Source organism: Martes martes (assembly GCF_963455335.1).
Source record: "Martes martes genome assembly, chromosome: 1".
NCBI lineage: Eukaryota > Metazoa > Chordata > Mammalia > Carnivora > Mustelidae > Martes > Martes martes.
The window spans coordinates 159,624,361-159,643,386 of record NC_137888.1 but is presented as its reverse complement, the minus strand read 5'-3'; positions in this window follow the sequence as shown (position 1 = coordinate 159,643,386).

Below are 19,026 nucleotides of genomic sequence, written 5' to 3'. Positions count from 1 at the left end.
ACCAAGAGTAGTACGCTTAAACAACGAGGCCACCCAGGCGCCCCATCTCTGCCTGCTTCCTTGTGAAAACACAATGGAAATATTGAAAGAGCGATTAGAAGAAGTCTGAACAGCCTGTGGTTGTCTTTGGGCTGGTGGTTCCACCTGTCCTCCTCCCCCGATGTGTCCTCTCTTTGCTGAACTCTCTGATTGTAAGAGATAGACGTCATGACACCACGAACCCTTCAGCCTGCATATTTGGGAATGGGTTTGGAGAAATTAGACACCTGCACGAGTCCCCAGATTTGTAGACAACCCGTCGTCAGATGGCACTGGCTCCCTGTTTTCCTTTGGAGAACAAAGTCAACCCAAGTGTCACCTGGCCTCTGCAGGAAGTCTGGAGCTGGGGTGGGGGGAGGCAGTGGCTGGCTGCACTCTGAGAACGTAGACCCCCCAGGAGCTAGAGGGGTCTGTGACAGCCTCGCTGCAGCCTCCAGGTCCTGCCAGGCTCCAAGCCAAGGGAGTCAGTAGGGTTTTGTTTTTGGTTTTGTTTTATTTTGTTTTGTTTGAATCAGGTTGAGTTACATTCTCCTGTTATACCAGCATCTCATTAGCCCCCGCCCACCCTGCCCCATCCAAAACGGCCTCCATTAAGTACAAATGTTACATTAATGGGACTGTTGGTTGAAAATGGTGTGTGGGATCATTTTTAAGTGACTTAGGCCATTAAAATAAACTACACTTTGTTACTTTAAGTGATCACTGTGGAGGTATAAACTGTGAACCCACCTAATATCTTTGTATCGAAGCGATGATAAAACAAGCAATTGGGTTTCCTTGTGAGGAGGGCTGAGGATGTGTGTGTGTTGGGGGAGGGTAGCTGCAGATCAGAGGCTCCAGGAGACCATGGACTTTGAAGTAGTTTGTTGGTGATTCTAGTTGCCGGTGGTCCGCTTGGATCTGTGGAGACCTTTGCCTCCTTGCTTAGAAATATGAAAAGAACCTAGGAAAGAAATTCATCAGGAAAGAAAATTAAGAACAGGGAAATAGAGGATGGGGTGGGAGACCTTTTAGGGGGCCTGGAGGTGGCCAATGCTAGAGGGTGCCTTTGGATGTCGCTTAGCCTGTCTGAGCTTGGGATTCATATCTGTGAAATGGGCGTGGAGGCCACTGGACCTCACTCATTCCACACACTCAGGACCTCTGGAGGGACAGTCCCCCGCAGAACCCTCACATACGTCCCCTGAGATGGGGATGCTCTTTGACTATGGCTGGGGACCTTTGTGTCCCCAATCCCACAGGTTCTACCGTAGAGGAACATCTGTTGTGTGTCTCTGCGGCTTCCCCTCCCTGAGACCTTAATGGAGATTGTTCCTTTCTTTCTTTTTTTTCCCCCTCATTGTAATAGCCTGCCTGTCTTTAAAAAATTAAAGAGTGCTGAATTTGAAGTGGGAAGACCTTCACATTTACAGAGTTTTCCTTGATTCGATTTATAAGAGGTTTTTCTTTCTATTTTATTAGTTTCTTTTCAAAAGAGCCAGGTCTGTTATTTATTTATTATTTTCATGCTTTTATGTTCCCTAATTTATTTATTTGCTTTTATCTTTATTATTTCCTTTCTCCCATTTTCCTTTGGGTTTGTTCTTTTCTGAAAAATCTGGGGTTGAAAGCCTCATGTGTTCATGTTCTCTTTGTGTGCGCAAGTGGGTTTTTGACAATAAAAGCATTTAAAGTCACGGAGAAGCCTCTGAGGCCGGTGAGGACTGTCCCAGAGGTTTTGATATGTGGGGCTCTATTTTCATTGTTTTCCAGGTAGTCTGTTTGTGTGCTTGATTTCCTCCTTGACCTACATGTTATTTAGGAGAGGAGTTTTAAATCTCCAATTTTCTCTCTATATTTAGAAAGAATTTATTGCCAGCTTTATTTTATTGTGCTCAGGACTGTCAGCTCTAAAAGATCTGTTCAGACATCTTTTTTGACATTTGCACCATGATTGACCAAAGGATAATGTTTCAGAGCTGCTTTACAGAACTTGCTCGCGAGGCACGTTCCCTATTGGGCATAATGATAGATGTTTATGTATTAATTCTGTCCTCTTAATTACAGAGCTCAGATCCTCCTTGCTCATTGTTTGTTTCCTTAATATTTCATAAGGGAGTATCAGTTAAAATGTCCCACCACAACTGAATTTCTCTATCTCCTCTGATATCTCACACATAAGAGATGTGTTTTGTAACTATTTGGTGCATGAAAGTGCGAGGAAAAGGGAACGTCCTGATTAATTGCAGCTTCTCATGATTCTCTGGGAGTGTGGACTCTGGAGCTGGACTGTGGTGGCTTGAACTCGGGGGCCACCCCATGCTGCTTCTGAGACTCCCTGGTGTGCCTCTGTTTTCTCATCTCGGGAGTGGGATGGAGTAGTGTCCACTGCACGGAGCTGGGAGGAGGAAGCAAATTAGCCCATGGAAAGCGGTTGGGACAGCACCCACCCCAAGGTCAGGCCTCCAGGAGTGAGTTCAGACCTCATTAATGCCCTTAGACATGAGCCTCTGAACAATATTCTGTATGTTCTTTCCATGGATATTACTAGGGCCATTTTTGCTTTCTTTTGTTTATATTTAAATTGAACACACGCATGCACACCCATCCCCTCCCCCTCAAGCACGCATGAATGCAGGAGTTGACCTGAGCGAGCGGATCTTCCCTGACCTTACCTTCCCCCTTCCCTTTCTCCACTTGGTGTGGAAGCCTGAATCATAGCGTACCCTTTTGCCACCCCTCTCTCCGATTTTGCTGTGTGCCCCCGTTAGCAAAGGAGAGGTTCAGCCGGCCGACCCGAGTCCTCCTGCCTGGCCTCCTGGAGTGGGTCCCGGTGCCCCCACCTCCCGGGCCAGGGTTGTTTTAGAAGCGCCTTTGATTCTCTCTGCTTTCTGTTCCCAGCCTGAGAGGTGCCACCTGGACCATTTCTCTTCATCTTCCTGACTTTGCTCCTTCCTGGGGAGGTTGTGCCAGTCCAGAGGTGTCCACCTCCTGCCAACCCTCCAGGAATTCTTCCATCTTAGCAAGAGACAGATCAAAGTGCCTATGTTGTCCTAGACTTCTGATCTTTGCTTGAGGAGTTGTCCCCAGGGCTGAGGGCATTCTTGCTGGCTCCGTGGAGCCTGCCGGCTTGACGGTTCAGAAGCAAAAGCAAACCAGTTTAAGAGAAAGCCCCTCCTTCCCTTCCCTCCCTCTCTCCCGCCTTCCCTCTCTCCTGTTCTGTCTCCTTCCCTCCTTGCTTCCCTCTCTCCTTTCTTTGACAAATACTTATTAAATGTCTACCCATGGTGTCAGGCATGGAGATAAAGGCTGAGTAAAAACTCATGCACTCCATCCAAACAACTATGGTGAAGAAGACAGACCCCAGGGGACAGCGTGGCCAAGGACGTAGATCCCTCTTGCCTGGGGTGGGTGGGAGTGTGGCTCGGTGCACCCACACCAGAAACCATATGGCAGTTGCTGTTTACTAGAGTGGAGCACACCTTTATCTCACCACCTGGCAATTGGATGCCTGAGTCTGCACACATTTGTTGAAAGACTTGAACAAGAGCATGCAGAGTGGTGTTATCCATAGCCACCCCAGACCAGAAGCAGCTCACAGGATATTCTCAAGGTGGCCCCTTGCCTGGTGCCAGGAATGGGCCACCTGGATCCTATGTCACATAGAGCACATGCTATGTGACTAAACATGGAGAAAGTTTAAAAGTGGAGAGCATGAATCTAATTGGTGGAAGTCAGGATGGTGGTCACCTTTGGTGGGGCAGGGGTGACAAGAGAATTTGCTGGAATGTGGTCATGTTTCCACAGGTCTGTACACTGGAATTTCAGTGAGCTGCACTCTTATGGCTTGTGCTTCTAAGAGTGTTATGATAGAATAGGATAGGACAGGATAGAATCAAAGAGAATCAAATAGAGTAGAGTAGAATTGAGTGGAATAGAATAGAATCGAGTAGAATAGAATAGAATCAAGTAGAATAGAATTGAATAGAATTGAGTAGAGTAGAATAGAACAGAATCGAGTAGAATAGAATAGAATAGAGTAGAATCGAATCGAATTGAATCAAATAGAATAGAATCAAATAGAATCAAACAGAATCCAATAGAATAGAATCGAGTAGAATCGAATCGAATCGAATCGAGTAGCCTAGAATAGAATAGGATCAAGTAGAATAGAATAGAATAGCATTGGGTGGAATAGAATTGAATCAAGTAGAATAGAATTGAGTCATGTAGAATGGAATAGAATTGAATAGAATTGGGTAGAGTAGAATAGAATCAAGTAAAATAGAATACAATGAAGTAGAATAGAATAGAATAGAATCCAATAGAATTGAGTAGAATAGAATAGAATCGAGTAGAATAGAATAGAATAGTAATCGAATAGAACAGAATTGAGTAGAATGGAATGGAACTGAGTAGAGTAGAACTGAGTAAAATAGAATAGAATAGAATAGAATCGAGTAGACTAGAATAGACTAGAATAGAATTGAATAGAATCAAGTAGAGTAAAATAGAATTGAATAGAACCGAATAGAATAGAATAGAGTCAAATAGAATAAAGTAGAATAGAATAGAATTGAGTAGAGTGAAATAGAATAGAATAGAACTGAGTTGAATAGAATAGAATCGAGTAGAATAGAACCGAGTAGAATTGAGTAGAGTAGAATAGAGTGGAATAGAACTGAGTAGAGTAGAATAGAATCAAGTAGAATAGAGTCAAATAGAATCAAGTAGAGTAGAATAGAAATGAATAGAATCGAGTAGAGTAGAAAAGAGTAGAATAGAACCGAGTAGAATAGAATAGTGTCGAGTAGAATACAATCAAACAGAATCGAGTAGAACTGAATAGAATTGAGTAGAGTAGAATAGAATAGAATGGAGTAGAATATAGTTGAATAGAATCGAGTAGAATAGAATAGAGTACAGTAGAATGGAATTGAATTGAGTAGAATAGAGTAGAATTAAGTAGAGTTGAATAGAATAGAACTGAATAGAATAGAATGGAATCGAGTAGAATAGAATAGAGTAAAATAGAATCGAATTGAGTAGAATTGAATCAAATTGAATTGAGTAGAGTAGAATATAGTAGAATCGAGCAGAGTAGAATAAAATAGAATTGAGTAGAATAGAATAAAATAGAATCGAATTGAATCGAGTAAAATAGAATAGAATAGAGTCAAGTGGAATAGAATAAAAGTGAGTAGAATTGAATCAAATCAAGTAGAATAGAATAGAATCAAGTCGAGTAGAATAGGATAGGACTGAGTAGAGTAGAATAGAAGATAAAATAAAAGCATGGGCTCCCTGCCTTTCTGGACCAAACGGTCGTGTGTGGGGAGGCAGACATGGGTTTGAGGCTTGCACAAATAGCCATCAGAGGCATGAGCAAATGTTTAAGAGATGAGTGCTCATGAAGGAGACCAATTCCTGAGGCAGGGGTGGGGGAGCTTCCATGAAGGATGAACAGAAGGTAGCCAGGTGGGATGGTGCCAGGGAAGATGGTGGGTGAGGAAAAGCCCCCCGTGGAGAGACAAAGGTCTGCGTGAGAGCCTGTGGTGAGAGGGACTTGGTGGGTTCCAGGAAGGTGAACCTGGGGCATATTCACAGGGAGGTGGGGTGGGGTTGGGACTGTGGCCACAGGAGGGGCCAGCTGACTACACGGGGCCCTGCAGACTACAGGAAGTGTTTTCATCTTTACCCTAAGAGTGACAGGAAGCCCTTGAGGTGCTTTAAGTAGGTGTGTATGTGTGGCAAGGGCTATAGCTTGGGGTCCCTGAGGCAGAATCCTATCCCTGGATATCTCATCCCCTGTGGATCCTTCCAGGTCATCCCTTGGCACCTGCATCTGCTTCCCTCTGGTGGGGATCCTCCTGAGGGCTGGTCCCCTGGGATGCCTACTTCTAACTGGGCTTGGGTCCAGCTGGTAGGAGCCTCTCTCCCTCCCCCCTCTTCCCAGGCACCTCTGGGCAGCTGGGGACCACTGCCCGTCCTCCTGCTGAATCAGGCCCTGGGCCCTCCTTGCTGCTTCCTGCTGCTGTGCTCTCCTCCCCTGGGTCTCAAACATCTGTTACTATTTTATACCATTACACTTTTTTTCTTGGAAAGGCCGTATAAATAAGAGTCAGAATATAGTGCGTCTTCCACCCTTGACGGCTGGTTCCCGTTCTCAGAGGCAGCGGACTCATCAGTTTTACGAGCATGTTTCTGGAGGTATTTTGCACAGATGCACAGACCTATCCCCCCTCCCCAACAGTAGCACATAATACCAGGTGTTCTGCCTCGTGCCTTTTTATTTTAATAGACTTCTTGCCAGGTTATTCCACAGTCACACATACAGCTCTGCTTCCCTCTTTTTAAAATGGCTGTGGAGGGCCCCACTTTATGGATGTATTGCCACTCACGTGGCCAGTCCCTTTGGATGGGCATTGAGATGGTTTCTCTGTCTTTGGCTGCCTGCCCTCTGTGTACACCCATCTCCAAGTTCAAGTCCTTTTACTGCCACAGGTGAGCTTCCCAGAAGCGGATGCTGGGTACAGGGCACGTGCGTCTGTAATGTGGGCAGATATCACCAGAGTGCCCCGAATGGCGGGTAGCGTGTCTGTTCGTGTGCACCCTCATTAGTGTATTATCAAACTTTTTGGTATTCACCAACTAATAGGTGAAAATGGCCATTTATTGCATGTGTGTATATATTATTATAAGTGATATTGACCATCTTCTAATATGGTGGAAAACCTCTATTTCCTCCCCTGGGTTTGGAGCAGGGAAGAACTCTGAAGAATAAATCTCACAAGTGATGTCCTACCTTGAGGGGAGGGGGCGGGGCTTCCGTGCTCCTCTCCACCGGATGTGGCTGCCCACCCTCTTGGGGGTGTGGCTAAGTTGCGTGTGTAACCTCCCAGGTGTCTCTACTAGGTGGTGCTCATCAGCCAAGGGACAATCTGTAGACCAGCACTTGGGCAGGTAAGGATGCCAACAACGTTGAAGACAGTTTCCTTAATTCAGACACAATCCAGGTCTCTGCAGCTGGCTTGGAGGAGACTCCCCATGTAGGGACTGAGGCTGCCTCCTACTGCCTGGCTCTTGACCTCTAAGATTCCTTTCCCTGGGGCATCTCTCCTGGGTTCAGCTATGTCCATCGCGGTACCCTCCAAGGAGAACTGGGTCCTGTCTGTGCTTTGCTTCACAGCCCCATGTGCTGGGGACTTTCAACGAGCGCTGGAGGGAGACGGGCCTGACACAGGGAAGTAAGCTCCAGGCAAACACCCACAAGGCTAGCCCCTCTCCAGGGCTGGCTGTGGCCTTCGCACAGCCAGGATGCCAGTGAGTCTGGACTCCTCATGCTACATCAGCATCAAGATCCCCTCCCCGGGTCAGTCAGGGTTGAGAGTCTGCGTCCCAGGCAGGGAAGTAGACAAGACACAAGAGAAGAGTTTGGTAGTATGTTAGAAGGTCATGTGTGCTCCGGAGGAAACCACAGCAGGGGAGGGAAAAGGGAATCCAGGTGGGGTGGGGTGGAGTGGTTGCCAATGACCTGAAGAGCAGAGATCTCCAGAAGGAGGTCATGGGGAGTAATAATGTCTCCATGCAGACAGTGGCAGGGGTAAGGTCCTGCAGTGGGAGTGCAGGTGGGCTGAGTGGCTGGGTGGGGTGGGATGCATGAAGGGTGAGAAGGGGGGGGCAGGGTGGGATCCACAGGCCAGCTTGGCCTCTGTGGAAGCCTTGGCCTTGCAGACTCCAGCCAGATAACCACACCTGGAGGGAGGCTGTCAATTCACACACATCAAGGGGCGGGGCACAATGAGGGCTGCTTTGAGACCCATTCTCCCTTTGGAGGGCTAATCCTGGCAGTCCTCTTTCAAAGTTGCTGGGACTCTGTTTTCTTGGCTGCTGGACGGGTGTGCAAACACAAAGGGTCTGCATTAACCAATCTGCCCCTCTCTGCATCCCCTCCCTGCTGTTCCCCTCCCCCAGCCTGCTCTCTCTGGTCTGTCTGTAGGCCCCAGCTGGCTGGCCGGCTGATAGGACGCTGGTTCTCCACCTGTCAGGCCTAGGACAGCTCCCTCCCTCTTATCCCTTTTATCCACATAGCTAGAATCAGGCATGTTTCTTTCAGGAAAAGTAATTTATTTTCTAATTACAAAAGACGATGGGGTTGAACAAAAGGAAGGCAGATCAGAGCTCAGTCAGAAGGGCCTTCTGTAGACCTTTCTCCTCCCTCACTGACCCAGGGAGGGACGCCGAGCTCTCTGGAAGGAGGAACTGAAGCTTAAGGAGTGGGGGCGGTGTTTAGAGACTCCGGCTAGGCTGGGGACCTGGGTTTTTAAGCTTGGTCCCGTCATTTCTTTGAGGACTTGGGGATGACTGGGGAGCTCATTTACCCTTCTGTGAAATGGGGTGTAGAGTCTGTGACTCTGCAGTCTTTCCAGCTGGGATAATCTGTAATTGTGGATACTCATTCTGGGAATCACTTAATCGTTCTTGCAGATTTCTTTCTCTGTCTTCTGTTATAACTTTACTCCAAATACCACCCCTGTTCCGTAATTCTATACTGTGAAGGAAACAGCCCGTGAAGTTGCCATGAGCTCTTTGATAAGCCATTTCCTGAAAGGGAAAGAACAAAACCTACCATGAGGGGGGCTGAGTGGGCATTGGAGGTAATACAGTGGCAAGCCTGGCATAGAGAGGGGCGCTTTGAAAAGGCTAACGCAGCCGTACTCCCTCCCTCCCCGTCTCTTTGCTCTCTCCCTTAATTCTGATCCATGTTACTGGACATCCTGCACAGAGCCCGGAGGACATGATCATCAGTTTGAGCTGAGCTTTGTTTTCCTTTATGTGTCCCTGCCATGGAACTTCCCCTTTCCTCTCCCCCCTCCTTCTGAGCCCACATCTCTCTCTGAAACTCCTAAGCAAATGCACATTCAGGCGTGCCAAGCCTGCTGAGGTGGGTGTGACAGAGCCATGGGAGATGGCTGGAGACCAAGCTCTGCCCCCAGAAGGTTCTCCTAGCCCCAAAGTTCTGACCCAGAGTGCCCAAGACTGGGGCTTCAATAAGGAGAATGCTTGTAATTGGGTTGAAGGAGGGGGACACACAGAGGAGGTGGTGGGATGGGGTGATGACCACATGAAGGGAGTGGGGTGTGGGGAAAAGTGGACAGAGGGTCCTGGCCAGAGACCAGTGTTCTCTTTCCTGACCCCCTGGATCCCTCCTTGCTCTCCTGTCTTTGTCATCACAAGTCCTTCCTATGCTAAAATGACTGGTTTGACCAAGCTTGGTTTGAGTTCCCACCGCTCTCATTGGCCAGGGACAGAATCCCAACTCAAACCGGCTTAAGTAAAAAGTTCAGATGGATCAGGCAGTTCAGGAACTAGGGGTTCAAACAAGGTCTTTGAGTCTCAACATGGCTCCGTTTCTTACTTCCGCTTTGCCCTGGATTGATTTCTTCCTTCCTTCCTCCCTCTCTCCCTCCCTTCTTTCCTTCCTTCCATTCCCTAGTGGTAACAAAGATGGCTGCTCTGGTGGACCCTGTATGCGCTGCACACATTCCCCCCTTTGATGAAGGACGTATTGCCCCTTTGTCTGCTGGAAGGGCTGTCAAGCAGACGGTTCTCAACTCTTGCTCCACCTGCCAAGAACTGCCTTGCCTAAGGTCACATACTTTCCCTTGGTGACCCAGACCCAGTGGCTGATGGATGGGAAGAAGAAAAAGGCTTGGCTCTCTCAACTCAACTCAAGACAACCCTGAAGGGACCACGTGAGCTCCAGGTATCCCTGTGAGGTGGCCGAGCCTGTCTTTTCTCCCTCTGTTCACCCTGCTGTCTTCACCAGCCTTCTGAGAGCCTGATCCTCAGGACCCTCTTCAATGACCGTCCCCTTCACTGAACTCTGAAAGTCCACTTCCTGGGGAACCCAACCTGCTTCAAACACCGATGATCTTCTTGTCATGTCCTACCAGCTTAAGGACCCCAGTGAAAAGGAAAGACCTCCTCTTCCCCCCAAATGTGCAAAATCTCAGTGGGGCACTCTCCGCCTCTGAGTGGCTCTTCCCGGGTCACGTGATCACCCCCTGACCCAATCACGGTGACCAGGGAGATACAGTTCTCTTATTGGTCAAGCCTGGGCCATCTGGTCAACCCAGAGCTCCCGTCCATTAGCTCCCCTGAGACCAGACCTAACCTGGGCAGGCCGAGGTCCCTCCCACTTATAGAATGAGGGACTGGGTGCAGAACCACAGCTGCTCTGACACAGGCCCTGCTCTCAGAGAGCTCAGACTGAGGGTGACAGCAGTAGTGTGGGGCTTTACCAGGTGTCAGTTAGCAGGGCAGGGTCCCCCCAGGGTTGGAGAGAGCTGCCCTTTGCCTGGCCCCTGACAAGAAAAGCAGAGTCCTTTGCCTTTGGGGGTGGGAGGAGGGAAGCAGGGGAGAGTTTTAGGTGGGGCGGGTGGGGCGCTGGGGCATGGTAGCACAGCCAAACATTTTGCCAGCCTGTCCTTGAGGGGCTGCCACTCGGCCAGGAGCAGCAGCACCCAGCCCCATGGGGGGCACAGATTCCAAGTTCTCTGCCAGGAGACGACGAAGCGGCCTCTTGATCAGAGACCTCGGCTTTTCCTGATTAGTCGTCCAGGTGACGCCCACCAAATCAAAGTTGACACTCCAAATGCGCCAGTCAATAGCTCCATTTTCCCCTTCCCACCCGAGTCGGGGAGAAAGCTAATTTATGAAACTTGTCTCTCCCCTCCTCTAGCAGGGACAAGAAAGCTCAAAAAAAATTTCTTTCTCAGTTGCCCTCTGAGCTGGAGGTTTTCTCTTCCCATCCCGTTTGGAAATGTTTTGGGAAGCACCCACGGAAGCAGCCAGAATCCTACTTCCTGGTCTGAGCATCTGCCTTTCCTGGGCGCTGGGCAAGGTCCATGGTGCACCATGGGACCACCGTCTACCCCTTGGCCTTTAAAGCAGTTGGTACCCTTGATCTGCCAGAACTCCGGTCCCCCGTGGCACCTGGGCCGGATGGCAGTCCTTTTTCGGGCCCTTCACTTTGTTTCCCTCCTTGGTCAGACTATGCCCTCTGCCCCCAGGTTTGGCTGCTCATCCCCTGTCCCCTGCACCAGTGGCGGCCTCGGCCCAGCAGGGATGACACAGTCTCTTGGACATAGGACATCTAGAGAGCCTGCATTGCCCCTACAGCGTGTACATCTAGTATGCGGCTGATGGGCCGCCCACCCTTTCCCGTGCCTCCCCTGAGCTCTGGTCCCAAAGATCCCCCAGCTCTGACCATCTCAGCAGGTATCCTGGAACACCTCAAAGCCAGCAGGCCCCAGACCAGGCTCGGCGTCCTCCCCACACCTGTCTTCACCTGGGGGATGGCCCAGCTTCTGCCTGGTCCCAGGGCCGGGAATCTGGATATCAGTAGGGCCCCCTCACCCGCTAGTTCCCACCCATTTGCCCTCTCTGTATGCCTGTGGCTGCTCCTCGCTTCTGGTCTGTGTCCTCCTCTAGGACCGCAGCCACGTCCTGACGGCACCCCAGCCTTTGGACCCCTGCTCCAAATCCAGCTCCCTGCCGAGCCATCACAGCATCCTCAGGACCCACACTGCCCCTTACTGAAGATGACCCATGGCTTGCTTGTCCTGGTCCAACTTAGTCTGGATCCCACTGGTGACCCTCCAGTGAGAGAATAGCTTTCATCTGTTGTCCCTCTACCTGGCATCCCAGCTCCCGTGGCCTCCTGTACTCGCCTCTCCCAGAGAGCTTACTACCAGGGCCTGGGACTGCTCCTTCCCACTCCCCCAGACTGTGAGCTCCTTGGGAGTGACCTGGGCCCTTCCTCCTGGACCTGCCTGGGCAAGACTCAATCCACATTCGTGGTTCAGTAGGGGACCTGCTTGGTCAAAGTTGTTGTAGAGCGAATTCTTCCATGGGGAAGGGGGCCTGGCTTACAGGCGGCTGGGATCGTGGCCTTAGAGAGCCTGCAGCAGGCTGGACCTCCCTGCCCTAGATGAGCCCGCCCTTGGCACCCCCAACCCCAGGCTGGAGGTGGAGGAGCCCTGGTTACATGTCCCGTCCTGTGGGCCCCCACCCCCTGCCTAATTAACGTCCAGAGCGGCCGCCTGCTTCTTTGCTTCATCTCATCTCCGACATTTTTCATGTCTAATCCACGGAGGAGATCTCCTGAAGGCTTTGAAGTCTCCGGGCGCACGAATAAAGATGTCACCCTGGCACACACGGCGGTTCTTAATGAGGACGGGTTTGATGTGGAAGCTGTGGGCCCGGAGGGAAGTAGCTTTTCTGCCCACCCCCTTCTGCAGGGGGGCGGCCAGGCCTGCCTGCAGCAGGCAGGCAGGGGTGCAGAGCCCAGGTTTGAAGCACAGTAGGCTAAGCGGGGTCTCGGCCCTGCAGGTCCTGGGAGAAAGGGGAGGTAGACAGCACTCCTGATGTCTCTCTTTGGCCCTCTGGGTCAGGGTCCCCCAAGGCCAATGTCCAAATTCAGAGACCCCGCTTGGTCAGGGAGAGTTGGCTGGTGAGGGAGTGCATATCAGGGAAAGAGGCAGAGAATATGGGGTACTTCGGCGGAGGGGGTACAGATGGGGCCTGGGAATTAGATGGTGCTTTGGGGGGCACAGGGGAGGAAAGGGACCCTGGAGGAGGGGACCAGGCAGGAGAAGGAGCATGGAGGGGCGAGGGGAGGAGATGGAGCCTGGGGGCGGGTGGATCAGGGAAGAGGTAAAGCCTGAGGGAGGGAATAGGGAGGAGATGTGGGATCCTGGGTTGAGACAGGGGAGGGGAGAGCTTCTGGGGAGTGCCTCTCCTTCCAGAGCGGTGGGTGAGGAGTGCATAGACTCTCAGGCAGGCTTGCTGGGAAGAACCATGGCTCTGCCCCCAGAGTGAGCACCTGACTGCTCTGTGCCTCAGTTTCTTTATCTGAAAGATGGGCTAATTCTGGGCTCTACCTGACAGAACCTTGTGAGGACTAGTAAAGCCATCTGTGTAAGTGACTAGACATGCCAGACACAGTACAATGCTAACCAAGTTTGGGTCATAGTCTTGGAGCCTAGGCCTGCTTGGGGCCCAGAAAAGCCCCATCCTCCTTCCTTGGCTCACCTGTCAGCCCCTCATTGGCTGTGTCCCTGGGGCAGGCTCTGTCAGCTGTACCCTGAGCTTGGTTTGCTTGGAGTGTCATGGGTGCGACAGGGGGCTCCCTAGTGCTCCTGCTGAAGTTGGCCACAGGGATATTATCTATCTCCACCTGACTTTAAGCTTCTGCCCCTGGGCTGCCCTGACATCTGGGACCCTGACCAGTTTTTCAGCACAGCACTAACAGCCAGCATTTTCTGAGCACTTACTATGTACCTGGACCCCCCCCCCCCATAAGCCAGAAAGTAGGCACTGTTGTTACTCCCATTTTACAGATGCTGCAAAGGAGGCACAGAAGGGTTAAGGAAGCTGCCAAGGTCACAGGGCAACTGATAGGGGAGCAAAGGAGGAGTCATTCTCTGATTGACTCAGGTATTAGATGGACCCTGGGATTCCAGGCCCCTTGCCTAGGATGGGCCCATGCCGAAGCCCAGATGGCCTCATGGCTGTGCCCACTCAACCTTGAAGAACTGCTGGTTTGGGGTGGTGTGGATTACTGACCTTTATTCATGTGGAGTCCAAAAAGGCTAGCAGTGCTCAGAATAAAAAGCCCTCCCCTCCCTGCTTTCCACTGGGGGTTCCAAGGGTTCTTGTGGTCCCAAAGGAAGATCATGTCCTTGGATCAGCATGGATCCCAGAGGGCAGAATCCACTGGGCAAGACTGGAATAGCCCCAGGCCTGGCAGGGGACAGGAACCCGCAGTCCAGCATACATGGGGTGTAGGTGTATCCTTTGCACTAGGTCAGGGCTTGATGCTTAGAGGGTCCCCAGCATGGCAACATAATGACCTACCCTGTTTCTGTCCGTCACTTCCCTTTAACCTCCCCCAAATCCTCTCAGAGAGATACCACTATTCCCAGTTCTGAGAAACAGAGATCAGAGAGCTTAGGTGACTGGTTTGAGGCTGCACAGCATTGGTCTCCTTCCCTTCCTTGTCTCAGCCCCATTTCCCTGCTCGTGCTACCTAGGTCCAGCTCCTAAATAAAGTACTTGAACTTGACCCTTGTCTCAGGATTGGCCCCACCAAGACATGCAGCACCTGTCTCAGACAATCAAAAGAGACTCTGTCTGTGTCTTCACGAAGGCAGCTAATGTTGCAATGGCCGTGGGATGTTGGCTTAACAGAACGTTAACCGTTGTCTACCAGGGGATCTGATCATTCTTTTCCAGCCCAGCTGGGGCTGAGCTCAGACACCCCAGACCTCTGCCTGCAGCCTGTGTGACGGAAGGGCCCTTGGGAAGTAAATGTTAAGCCCTGGCTGCGTGCTGGGGCCGCACCCCCTTGTTTGGTAGGTATGGTGTCACTAAAGGGTTGTGCCCTCTCTGGTGGCTGCAGGACCATCTGGGAGCAATGGGGGTGACGCTTGGGGAGGGGCTGGGTTGCGAGGGGCCCCTGGCATTGCTGCCTCCTCTACCCACTGGCAGCAGAGCAATTCCAACGCGCTCCTGGAAGGCTCTGCCCCGCAAACCTCCAGACTCAAGGAAGTCAAGAGGAGTAGAGCCGAGGAAATGTGGGCAGAGGACATCTACCCTGTACCATGCTCCCATCCCTGCGGAAGCTCCGGCAGGCTCTTTTCCTTGTGGCCCCCAGGGATGGAGCTCTGCCCCAGCCCCATTCAGGGAGAGCTACTCCTGGAAATTGTTGCCTCCACCCCTTCCTCATCTGGATTAATCCTCCCTGAGCCCAGCTCCCTCACTCCGGTCCCCACGCCCGCACCTCCATGGCTCCTGGCGAATACAGGACGGGCCTGCGGTCTTTACTGCCTATGGGTCTCAGACCCCATGCCTTGGCTCCAGCTGACCTGCAGGCATCTGCCTCGTTCCTTCTCTCAGATCTGGCAAACTCTCTGGCACCCATTTGGGTCTGCTCCTCTGCACTTCCAGGCCATGTCCCTTCCTGCCACACCCTCCCCTTTCCTGCCAGTCCAGCTCCTTGCTCCGACCTTTCAGAGAGGCTTCTGGAATTGAGCATGGCATTCTGGACCCCCTGATTTAGTCTCTGACCACCCCCCTTCCGCCCCCAGCTCCTCTTTCTTCCTGCTTAATGTCCCAGATACTGAATCACTTGGAATTTCCAGAATGTGTCTCCTTGCCTTCTGCCATCCTGTCTTGGCACACAATTCTGGCCCTTCAGGGAGCTGCACTTAGTGACCCGGAGGCCACTTCCGCAGTTCTAGTGTTAGGGATGCCAGTGTTCGGAAAGGGCTGTCCCTCTCCTGTTACTCAGTGCCGTCCTGACTGAGCCCCAGGCTGATCCCTGAATGTGGGACAGAGATACTCTCCTTGCACCAGGGAAGCCCTCTGCAGAGAGCTAATCTTCCACATGCCTTAGGGAGGACTCCATGTTCTGTTGGGCACAGGGGGTGAGGTGGTAAGGAAAGGCCCACAGCCCACCCAGGCTTGGGGACGGGCCGAGGTTTCTGACTGTCTACAGGTTTAGGGGGTTTCTGACTGTCGGCGGCATCTCTGAAGATGCCCTGGGATGGTCCGTGGAGGGCTCCCGGGTGTATGGGAAAGGCTGAGCGGTTGGTTGGCGGCAGATAAAGTGCAGGGAGGGGCTTCTGATGGCAAATTGGCCACAAGTTCAAAGACCTGGGCAACAAAGGGGAAATCTTGATTCTAAGAAAAGGTCTTGGAGTGATTTAAAATGGCTGGGGTACTTCTGCAAAGGCAAAAAACCTAAACCAACAAAATCCAGAACAACCCACACACAGATGCTGTGAGAGGCAGGATAGTATTGTGGTTGAGAACCCAAGTTTTGGAGCAAGGCTACATAGGCTCAAGTCCTGGCCTTGCCTCTTATTTGCTGTGTGACCTTACCTAGGTCACCTACCTTCTCTGTTCCATGGTTTCTTCAAAACTACAAAATGGAAATGATAGTAATGTCTACCTCATGGTTGGTTCAGGTGAAGGATTAAATGAGTTAATACTTGTACTAAAGACTTGTTTAGAAGAGTGCTGTGGTGAGTATTTTATTATCAGCTAAGGAATGAATGGATAAAGTGTGGTCCACTCATACTACAGAATACTATACAACATTTAAACAGAGTGAACCAGATCTATATGCATCCACAGAGATATTTACAGTTTAGGTGGAAAAGAATGTTGCAAATTAATATATACTTCCCACTAGACATCTTACTTCTCTGGGAACATATATATTACATGTAAATTAACAGGAACTGATTAATGTATATGTTAATTGAGAGGAAGAGTTCTGGAAGAAAGTGAAATGTGCCGGCACTTGTGGTGTTTTGGGGGAGGTGAAGATGACATCTGTAGTGGGGTCTGGGGGAGGGATTTGCAATGGGGGGTGGTGGGCAGGCAGGATTCAACCTTCTCTACAGTGTTCATTTTTAAAAATATATTCTATTTATTTATTTGGGAGAGAGAGAAAGAGCACAAGCAGGGGTGGGGGGCAGAGGGAGAAGCAGACTCCCTGCTGAGCAGGGAGCCCCCTCCATGTGGGGCTCAATCCCTGGACTCCAAGGTCATGACCTGAGCCAAAGGCAGATGCCTAACTGACTGAGCCACCCAGGCACATGTTTCTCTGTGGTGTTCAAAAGGAGAGTGTAATTACTTGTATAATGACAACTGAATCTATGGAAAGAAATTGTCGTGACTACTGGAGGAGGGTATGAGGCTATGGTCCTGCCTGGGGGTGTTGCGGGGGGGCAGAATGGGCTGGTGGTGCAGGGAATGCACCAGAATCTCTGTGAACAAATACTCAGTTTGAAAAAGCATTTAGGTATTACAGAATAATGTAATATTTAGAAAAAGAAAGGAAATCTGTTGCTCTTCTTGTACTGGAAGCAACAGGAAATACAGCTATACAAAACCCTCTGGGCAGTGGGGCTTAGATTTGAAAAGACAGAGCAGCGCCTGGGGAACTCAGTTAAGCATCCAACTCTTGGTTTTGACTCAGGTCATGATTTTAGAGTTGTGAGATCGAGCCCCGCACCCGGCTCTGCACTCAGCAGGGAGTCTGCTTAGGATTCTTTCTCCTTCTCCTTCTGCCCCCCACCCCGCTTGCTCGCATGCATGCTCTCTTTCTTCATCTATCTCAAATAAATGCACCTTAAAAAAAAAAAAGAGAGAGAGAGAGAAGGAGCCAGGGGGCTGGGGCCACCTTTGCCCTGGCATGCAGGGTGCCACTCTGATCCTTGTGCTGCTTTTGTGGAGTGGGGTCACTCCCACTTGGTGCAACAGACACCCATGCATTGAGTGGGGAGTGAGTTGCCCAGGTCACACGAGGCAGGTAGGACAGGGACTCACTTCCCGTCTGTGTTAGGCGTTTCTACTGCACCGCTGTCTCTGCACAGGGGAAGACTAGCAGCTTGGATGTTAAGCACCAGGAGTCCATCCCCTTCCCTGATGCTAGTCTCCTTTTATTATTATTCGTAATAACAAGCAGACCTTCACTTTGCCGAACACGTATGTGTGCAAGGAACCTTGTGAGCTGCGTGTCATAAATCTTGCAACAACCCCATGAAGCAGACCGTGGTAGATGGATTACCAAAGTGGACCCATCTCTCATCCCTCCCTGTACTCGTGCCCTTTGCCATGTGCTGCACGCCCTCCCATCAAGGGGTGCTGGACTCTGGGCCGCCCTGGGACCTGGTTTGGCCCATAGAATGTGGCCAGAAGTGATGGTGTTCTAGTTCCCAGCCTGGGTCTCAGGAGGCCCTGTACGTTTCCACTGTGGCTCTTGGAGCTCCCCAGCTGCCATGTGACCAAGCCCAGCCTCCCGGCTGGATGATGAGAGGCATGTGGCCCAGTCACCTGTTACCCCAGCTGACAGCCATGTCGCCAGGCATGCAAGTGAGTCACAGCTGAAGCCGAGCTACCAGCTTACTGCCAGGGCATGAGCAATAAATGGTGGCTTTTTGAAGCCTCTGTGTTTTGGAGTATTGGTTAAGCAGTACTATTTGTGAGAAGGCACAACGATGCAGGGTGGCTCAGCCCCCTTAGACTGATAAAGAAGGTGGTCTCAGAGAGGTTGGGATGCCCTGAGTTTGAGCCCCCCGCTTCGATGACCACACTGAACAGCAGATTTGCCTGGGGACAGGGAAGATTTCTCCCTTTGTGTCTGTTTCACCTTCAGCATATTAAAGCACTTTCTACTCCCTGCCCTGCCTATTTCTCCCATTGTATCTCGAGGCTCCAAGGGCAATTCACATGTAAAGGTGCTCCAGGAGACCCCATCAACCCCCCTGCTCCCACCTCGAATTTCCATCTTGGGGAAGAGCTCCTGCTTGATTTGGTTCTGCAGGTCAGGCTGGCCCTAGGGAATCAAGTTGGTGGGAATACGGGACTTTACTGAGTAATTATAGGATTAGGCATCCCCCTCGAAATTAAATGCTACCTCTTTACCTTCCAGAGAAGAATCCCACCCCCCACCCGCTACCATGTAATTATCTGGTGAATTACTCTACGGAGGTCTCACGGTAATTATGCGAGGAGTCAGAAGCCAGCAGTTCTTCCAGTCATTACAACCAAGGAATTAGCTTTCATTGTGTAAGCTCGCCTGCTGCCGAGGCAGAGCCAGTGCCAGAGCGCGCTGTCCTCCAGCGCACGGCCAGAGGCTCCCTGCACCTTTCTTCCCAACCACCCAAGGACAGGCTCCAAGCAGGAGAGGGGAATCCGAATTCACAGCCCCAAGCCCTCCAGCTGGATGGGTACCTTGAACATCCAGAATCACACGCCTTCTTGTCACCGAGAAATAGCAGGGTGTTAAGAGCACAGAGCCTGGGGTCACGTTGTGTTAAGAGCACAGAGCCTGGGGTCACGTTGCCTGGGTCTAGCCACTCACAACCACGGTGCCTGCTTTCCGCCTATTTCCTCATCTGTGATATGGGGTAGTTGTCAGGATTAAAT